Source organism: Dipodomys merriami, unplaced genomic scaffold (genome assembly GCF_024711535.1).
Source record: "Dipodomys merriami isolate MVZ:Mamm:240054 unplaced genomic scaffold, mDipMer1.0.p SCAF_208, whole genome shotgun sequence".
Classification (NCBI taxonomy): Eukaryota; Metazoa; Chordata; class Mammalia; order Rodentia; family Heteromyidae; genus Dipodomys; species Dipodomys merriami.
The window spans coordinates 1,841,230-1,850,246 of NW_027203471.1; positions in this window are offsets into that span (position 1 = coordinate 1,841,230).

Consider the following 9,017-nt stretch of genomic DNA (forward strand, 5'->3'; position numbering starts at 1 on the left):
TTTGTCCTTTCTAATGTCTGCATAATATTCCATTGTGTATAGATACCACAATTTTTGGATCCATTCATCTATGATGGGACATCTGGGTTTTTTCCATATCCTGGCTATTGTGAACAATGCTGCAATAAACATGGAGGTGCATGTGTCCTTGTATACTGGTTCCTGTTGTTCAGGATAGATGCCTAGAAGTGGTATGACTGGGTCCTATAGGAGGTCAATAATTAGCTTTTTGAGGAACCTCCAGACTGCTTTCCAAAGAGGTTGTATATGTGTACATTCCCACCAGCAGTGTAATAGGGTTCCTCTTTCTCTGTATCTCCTCCAGCATTTGTCGTTGGCTGACTTGTGGGCCATTCTGACTGGGGTAAGGTAGTATCTCAGGGTTGTCTTTATTTGCATTTCCTTCACAACCAGGGATGCTGAACATTTCCTCATGTGTTTCTTTGTCATTTTTATCTCCTCATCTGAGAAGTCTCTTTAGTTCCCTTGCCCATTTAGTAATTTTTTTGTTAGTCTTGGGAGAGATCAGTTTCTTGAATTCCCTGTATATCCTGGATATTAACCCATTGTCTGTTATATTGCTGGTAAATATTTTATCTCAATTAGTTGGTTGTCTTTCTAGCACAGTTGTGATAGCTTTAGCTGTTCAGAAACTTTTTATTTTAAGGTAGTCCCATTTGAAGAGTCTCTCTCCAATTTGTTGTGACCCTGGGACTCTGTGCAGGAAGTTCCTTCCTGTGCCTATAAGTTCAAGTGTCCCTTTTACTCTGTCCTGCAGTAGTTTCACAGACTCAGGTTTGATGTTAAGGTCTTTAATACATTTTGAGTTGATGTTGGTGCATGGTGATAGGCTGGGGCCCAATTTTAGTCTTCTGCATGTGGCCGCCCATTTTTCCCAGCACAAGTGGTTGAAGAGGCTGTGTTTCTTCCATTGTATGTCTTTTGTTCCTTTGTCAAATATCAGCTGACTGTAGGCATGTGTATTTATTTCTGGATCTTCTATTCTATTCTACTTGTCTTCGGGTTTTTTGTGCCAGTAACATGCAGTCTTTGTTATTATAATTCTATAGTAGTGTTTGAAGTTCGGCATGGATATCTCTCCCATGTTGTCTTTATTTCCTAGAACTGTTTTGGCTATTCTAGTTCTTTTGTTATTCCATATGAAATTTGAGACTGTTTTCTGTATTTCACAGATGTACATCTTTGGTATTTTAATAGGAATTGCATTGAATTTGTATATAAATTTTTGCAGTATTGCCATTTTCACTATATTAAGTCTGTCTATCCAAGAGCATAGGAAGTTTTTCCATTTCCTAGTGTCTTCTGTAATTTTTTTCTTTAACTTTTCATACTTTTCATTAAATAGTTCTTTTACATCTTTGGTTAGGTTAATTCCTAAATATTTAATTTTTCGGGAGGTTATTGTGAATGGGGTGGCTTCCTTTATTTCCTTTTCTGCTTGTACATTGTAAGTGGACAGGAAGGCAACTGATTTTGTGGGTTGATTTTGTATCCTGCTTCTTTGCCGAAGTGATATATGATTTCTAAGAGTTTGGGGATGGAGTTTTGGGATATTGAAGGTATAGTATCATGTCATCTGCAAAAAGGGATAGTTTAACTTCTTCTTTCCCTATGCGGATCCCGTTAATGTCTTTTTCTTGCCTTGTTGCCCTGGCTAAAGATTCCAGAACTATGTTGAAGAGGAGTGGAGACAGTGGGAATCCTTGACTTTTTCTGGATTTTAAGAGAATTGGTTGTAGCTTTTCCCCATTAAATATAATATTGGCTATTGGTCTGTCGTAAATGGATTTTATTATTTAAAGAAATGTTCCTTCTATTCCTATTTTCTCTGGAACTTTTAGCATGAATGAATGTTGAATTTTATCAAAAGGCCTTTTCTGAATCTGTGGAGATAATCATGTGATTCTTGACCTTGGCTCTGTTGATGTGTTGGGTACATGTTGTGATTTTTCCCATGGCATCCTTAATCCTGTTAATATGGGTTTCTTGTCTTCTTTTTTTAATTAAACTTGTCAATGGTCCATCAATTTTATTTATTTTTTTCAAAGAACCAGCTTATTTGGTTAATTTTGGCTATGATTCTCTGATTCTCTAATTCATTAATCTCTGCTCTTAGTTTGGTTATCTGGCTCCATGTACTAACTTTAGGTTCTATTTTTTCATGTTTTCTAGCTGTTTTAATTGCAACATGAGATTATTTATGTGGTCTGTCTCTATTTTCTTGATGTGGGCACTGAGGGCAATAAATTTGCCCCTCAGGATTGCTTTTGCTGTGTCCCAAAAGTTTCTTTTAGGGGTGTTTTCATTTTCATTGAGTTGTAGGAATTTTTTAATTTCTTCTTTAATCTCTTCCATTACCCAGGCATTGTTTAGAAGTGTATTGTTCAATTTCCATGTTTTTGAGTAATTTCTGCAATATACTTTGTTATTGAGAACTAGCTTCATTCCACTGTGGTTAGATAGGATACAGGGGATTATGTCAATCCCATTGTATTTGCTTAAATTCCTTGCATGAAGTATGATATGGTCTATTTTGGAGAAAGTTCGTTGAGCTGCTGAGAAAAATGTGTACTGTGTTTTTTAGGTTGAAATACTCAGTAGATATCAGTTAGTTGCGCTTGAAGTATGGCCTCATTTAATTCAGTAGCTTCTTTAGTAATCCTCTGGTTGGCAGACCTGTCCTTTGGAGAAAGTGGGGTGTTAATGTGTACTAGTATTATCGTATTGGGATCTATTTTATTCTGTAAGTTTGAGAGTACTTGCTTAACATATCTGGGTGCACTAATGTAAGTTGATGGTAGTAATATCCACCTCTTTGATTGTTCACTGTATTAATATGTAAAGTCTGTCGTTGTCTTTTTGTATTGATTATAATGAAAAATTTATTTTGTTAGATATCAGGATTGCTACACCTGCTTTCTTCCTGGGTCAATTTGACTGGTAGATCAGTTTCCAGCCGTTCACTCTGAATTTGTTTGTATGTTTGGCTGAGAGGTGGGTCTCCTGAAGGTAACAGTTTGTATGTTTGGCTGAGAGGTGAAGTCAACAGATTGATGGGTCATGTTTTCTGAGCCAATCTGCAGTTCTTTTTCTTTTGATTGGTGAAGTAAGCCCGTTATTATTAAGAGATAGTATAGAGAGATGCATTGTGGTCCCTGTGATTCCCTATTTTCCTAAGGTTTTCTTCTTTCCTTTCCTCCTGTGCTTCCTCAGTTACACTTTTATTGATGTCTGTCTGGGTCTAGGTCCCTGTTTCTGGTTGCTTTCTTCAGGTTGTGTCCCCCCTCTTAGAATTCTTTGTAATGCTGGCTTAATGTTTATGTATTCATTTAGTTTTTCTTTGCTATTAAAATTTTTCAGTTCTCCATCAAATGTGAATTCTAGCTTTGCTGTGTATATCAGTCTGGGTTGACAGTTATTGGCTGTCAGGGATCGTATGTTACTTTCCCAGGCCTTTCTTGCATTCAGTGTTTCTGTGGAGAAATCTGCAGTGATCCTAATTTTTTTCCCATTGTAGTATAGCCCCTTTTTCATTTTTGTTGCGTGCAAGTTTGTTTCCTTATTATTCAGATCTACCATTTTTACTATAATTTGTCTAGAAGTGTTTCTCCTGGGATCCTGCTTGCTAGGTGTTCTATAGGCTTCTGTTATGTAGGTAAGATGTTATTTTTTGAGATGGGGAAAATTTTCACTGATTATTTTGTTGAATATTTGTAACATTTCCTTGCTTTGATATTCCTCACCTTCGTCCATTCCAATTATACCAAGGTTAAATTTTTTGACCCTATCTGCTTGCTCTTGAATTTCCCTTTGGCATAATTTAAGTGATTTTTCCACATCTGTAATGTTTTGGTCCAGTTGGTGTATCCTGTCTTCTGTATCTGACACTCTACGTTCCATTTCGTTCACTCTGTTAACTGTGGCTTCCATTGTGGTTTGCATGGAAGAAATGGACTCATTTATGGATTTGATGTTCGCTCTCAAAGTACTGATCTCACCTTTTAATGAAGTGTATACTGCCTCTATTTTTGCACTGATATCACTTCTCAGTGAGGTGTGTGCTGCCTCTATTTTTGCGCGTACCTCCTGTTTTAGATCCTGCATCTCTTTTGATAGTTCATCCCTGTGATCTTTAATTTTCTGGTCTATTTCTCACTTTATTTCCTCAGTCATTGCCTCCAGCATATTTTGGATGTAGCTTTTGTCTTCCATTCCTGCTTTGCGCCCACTAGGGCTCTCCCCTGGGTGGCTGCTGGCTTTTGGGGATAGCTTGCTATCCTGGGTCTTGATAACCCTTGTAATTTTTCTGATTTTCGCATGGGGATTCAGGGATTATTGGAGACTAATCTGAAAATTTGTTTTGGTCAATAGGTGTCTGTCTTTTCTTGGTTGCTGTTTCTGTGCTGGTAGAGAGAATCTGTACCTGATCTCGGTTCTGTTGAGGGCCGGCCTCCAGCTGCTGGTCTGACACATATAGGGTTCTCAGTTCTCTGTTTTAGATCACTGGCAATTCCTGTCTTTGGAAGAGTTGAGCAGCCCAGATTACTCCTACAGGTGCTCTTGGCGAGTTTGGATGTGCTGGATGCACTGTCCCAGATGCTGGAGTTTGCTATGGGCTCCTGATATTTTTTTGGTGGGTTGTGGGCTTGAACTCTGGGTTTGGGCACTGTCCCTCAGCTCTTCAGCTCAAGACTGATACCCTACCATTTAAGCCAACGCTCTTCTGTCTCTTTCTGCTTATTTGGTGCTGAGGAATCAGATCCAGGGCCACATGCACCCAAGACAAGTACTCTACTGCTGAGCAACCTTACCAGCAGAGCTCCTGACTATTATCAGGTGCTGGTGGCTTGTGTTGTTCAATTTCCAGCCTAGAATATATGGGTTGGGTTCTGGTAGGGTTTAGGCTTCTCCTTTCCTGAGCCCCCAGGTCTTTGCTGTCACAGATGTGTTTCCCAGGGGATGCAGTTCCCTGTTTTTCTCCCCTCTGCTGAGGCACATGCAGCTTCTTACTTCAGTTGGGAGGAGTTGGTTGTGTTGCCCAGTTACCGGATCCCCAGACCTGGTGCCAGTGCCTGGCCTGGGACATGCCGGTTGGACCTATGCTGCTGTGTATCCTGCCTAGTTTATGCAGCCTGGGGTACTCAAATTTCTTCCACTGTTGGGTATCTGGACCCAGAGGTGCTGTTCCTGGCTTGGGCATTTAAGCTCCCTACCAGGGGTGTGCTTGCTCTAGCCTGGCGAGCTGAGTGTGCTTCACAGTCTGGTAGAGCTCTAGAACATTTCCCAGTTTTAGTGGGTCCTGTGGTCCAGGTGTTGGGATAGGGTGTCTGAGTCAGGGTCGCGGGATTCCCACCAGCTCTGTTCTCTCTTAAGGCATACACTGTCTACTGTGGGATACTCACCCAGGTGCTAATTGTTCTTTTTGTGTGATGTACATCATTGGTTGCCGTTGAAATCAAGAATTCAATTAAGGTGGTTGTGGGCTGGGCTGGGTGGTGGTGGCTCTGTGAGTTTCTCTTTTGTCTCTGCCTCAATTGATGCTGTTAGGGTCCAAGCTGCAGGATGGGCCTCTGTCCTCCACCCGAGGGATGGGGGAAGGGCCTCCATGCAGGTTCTGAGCGCTGGGGTATGTCTCTGTTTGTACTCTCTGGATCAGCATCAGTTCTTTGCAGGTCTTCTGCCTTGTTTTCTGTGGGCATCCCATGTAGCTCTGGCACTCCTGCCGAGAGGCTGAGTTCCCGGCTCAGAGGTTTCTCTGTTCATTGCGGTTGGCGGGTCTGACACCGGTACTTCAGACGACTTCTGCACAGGTGATCTGCAGGTACTGAGCACTGCGGTTTGTCTCCAATTGCGTTCTCTGGATCACCACCATTTCCTTGCAGGATTCTGCTCTGGTGTTCTGTGGCTCTGTGTAGCTCTGTAATTCTTGCCATGGGGCCGAGTCGCTTTGGCAGGATGGAGCCTCTCTGCTCGGATAGAGAGTGAGGGGTGGGGTTGGGATCTTTGTGCAAGCTCTGGGCTTGGCGGTTTCTTCAGTTCGTCGCGATCAGCGGGTCTGACACCGGTACCTCAGGCTGCTTATGAGCAGGTGATCTGCAGACAAACCCCTGTGTCTCTGGGAGTCTGGCAGCCCTTGTCGGGCTGGCTGGGTGTGGTTTGGTGCATTGCTGCATGGCCAGTAGAGGTTGGGGAAGGGGTCTTCGTGCTTCTCTTCTGAAATTCTTTTTCTCTCTTTTTTTTTCCTGCCTTCTGTTTTTCTCTCAGTGTTCATCTTTTTGTTCTTGTCGGTTTCTTGGGGAGATTAAGCGTTGGAACACGACTCTCTTTTTGGTTGGGGAGAGCTGTGGCATTTCCCTACTGCCCCTTGCCATCTTGCTCATCCATCCAATTTTTATATTTTTAAATATCTATTTCATTATAAAGATGCTGTACAGAGCGGTTACATTTACACGATTAAGTTACAGTCCTCATTGAACATTGTTACGTACTGCAGTTTTTTTTTCTCCCCCTAACTCTTCCCTCCATTTCTCCCACACACATTACATTGTAAAGTTAATTTCTGCCATAGTGTCCTGTGAGTATCATTGTTGCAATGGGTCACCTTTTGTACTTCTTTCAGTATTTTGTTATTTCCCTTCCCTTCCCCCAATCAGATAAATGCATATACAGGATGCAGAGTACCAGAATCAAAGACAGGAATTGCAATGAATAAAACCAATAGGAAAAGAAAAATGATATAAAGTAAGAAGAAAGAACTAGCTACAGTATATTGGCTACATCAAGCTTGACAACTAAACAAAAGAAGACCTGTTGTTTCTATGTCTTCATTTCAGTTAGCATCATTTTGTATGGTCACATATACATTCACACCTCCTGAGCTATAATGATCCACTTTCAGGAGTAACAGGCTAATGTTAATAATTTCAAGTGAGAGAAATCATAGAGCTCAAGTCATTTTGCATGTGCTAGGAATTGATACAATGCACAAAAATTACATGCTTTAATAACTACAATGCCAGTTTATCAGTGCAGTACTAGGTGTCCCTTGGCTGGAATCCCTCCTGAGGAAACCTAAGGCAGTTGGTGCACCTGTCTTCTGGGCTGGACTGAGGGCCTTGCTGGGCAAACAGCAATCCATTCCTGGATCCCACTTACAACTTTTTTTAGTAGACCCCCTACAAATCTCTCTCATCCCAATAACAGCCTTCTGGCTTTCAAGTGAGGTTATCTTTCATATCTCTTAGAGCTCTCCACACCTTTGTCTAGAACAGCTTTGTTCCAGGCCCCACATTCAGCAGCTTGTTCTAAGAAGAGTAGTAGCTATTTTGATAGCCAAATATATTCTCTGCCATCTCCTCCTCAAATTAGTCTTTGGTGTCAGTATGAGTCTGCTCAGAGCGTAGAGCCAGCCTGGGATGGCTTTGAACCATGATCCTCAGAACTAAGTCTCCTGAATAGCTGGGATAACAGGCGTGAGCCACCTGCACCGGGACATCATTTCTTTCTTTTTTTTTTTTTTTTTTGTAGGTCGTGGGGCTTGAACTCTGGACCTGGGCGCTGTCCCTCAGCTCTTCAGCTCAAGGCGAGCGCTCTACCACTTGAGCTACAGCGCCACTTCCCGGACATCATTGCCTAATTCCAGGAACATTTCAGGGGGTGGAATAGCACAGCACCACATACATTTGTTAGCAACTGCCCCAGGTTGAGCCAGATACTCAGACCAAAACCACTGACCTTGATATTGCCTTTGGTGTCCAACAGGATGTTGTTGGACTTAAGGTCTTCGTGTGTGATTCTGTTTTGGTGTAGGTAGTGAGCAGCACTTAGAATTTGTGTGATGAGCCTCCTGGTTTCATCCTCATACAGGCGGCACGATATTCAGATCCACCCCAGGAGGTATCCCCTAGTGTCCAGTTCCACGATGATACGTACATACTCTTCCTTCTCCAACACCTGGTACAACCTGATGATGTGTTTGTGCCATACCGTCTTAAAAATGTCCACCTCATTCTTTATCTAATGATGATGACTCTCACTTCCAGGCTATTTTAAATGCCACGTCCTTTTCTGTGACATGGGGATGGGCCACCTTCACTTGTCCATAGGTACCTTTGTCGATGAGCTCATTCATCTGGTATTGTTTGATGATCTCCTCCTTCAAGAAGTTTGAGGATGATTCTTTGTGTCCTTCCATCCTCCCACTATGATGGCAGGTAGCAAGTCTACCTAAAATAAACTTAATAAAATAATGGCAAACCAGAAATAGTAAAAGAAATACCAAAATCCAAACGACAACCAGTCCCCACAACCAAAAATTCATTTAGCCTTGAATCAGTCCAGCGGGTCATCAAGCAAGAGCTCCCAGCTCTGTTAACTGACAGAGGTTGGAGCACAGTGTCTTCCTATATATCCTGCATGGACTCACACAATGGAGCAATCACAACCAGGCATTGTAATCTCATGGAGGAAATGGACCAATCAGAGTCTGGGCCAGTGAAGTCAAAGAAAAAGTGGACCAATCACAGCCTGCCAGTATTGACATTCTAACTCAGAGGCCTCAACGACTGCTGCTAAGGACTCCAGGTGGGCTTGAGGTTGCTCTGGTCATTATCATGGCATTTTTGAAACCACTAGGACAGTGCTCAATATCCTCTGTTTTTCTAGAGGACCACTGCATCTTATAAATTGCTTCTCTACCTAATAGCCTCCATTCTTGATTGTCAACTTATTGTCTGGTTCCAACAATGGCATTGCACAAAGGCCTCCCACCTTCTCAAGGACAGTTAAGTCCTACAACTTCCTCTTGAGGGTACAAGCTGGCTTTGAGCCACAATCCTCACAATTCACCTTCCTGAGTAGTTAGGATTATAGTTCTGAGCCATTGGTAGGTATTTAGCTCATCTCTTACATTTGGAGACAGTATATTTGTTAGAAAGGTAGGTTTCAATATGTCCTTTTAGCACTTTAAATTTCTTGCCCTTGCTGTCTAATAGATA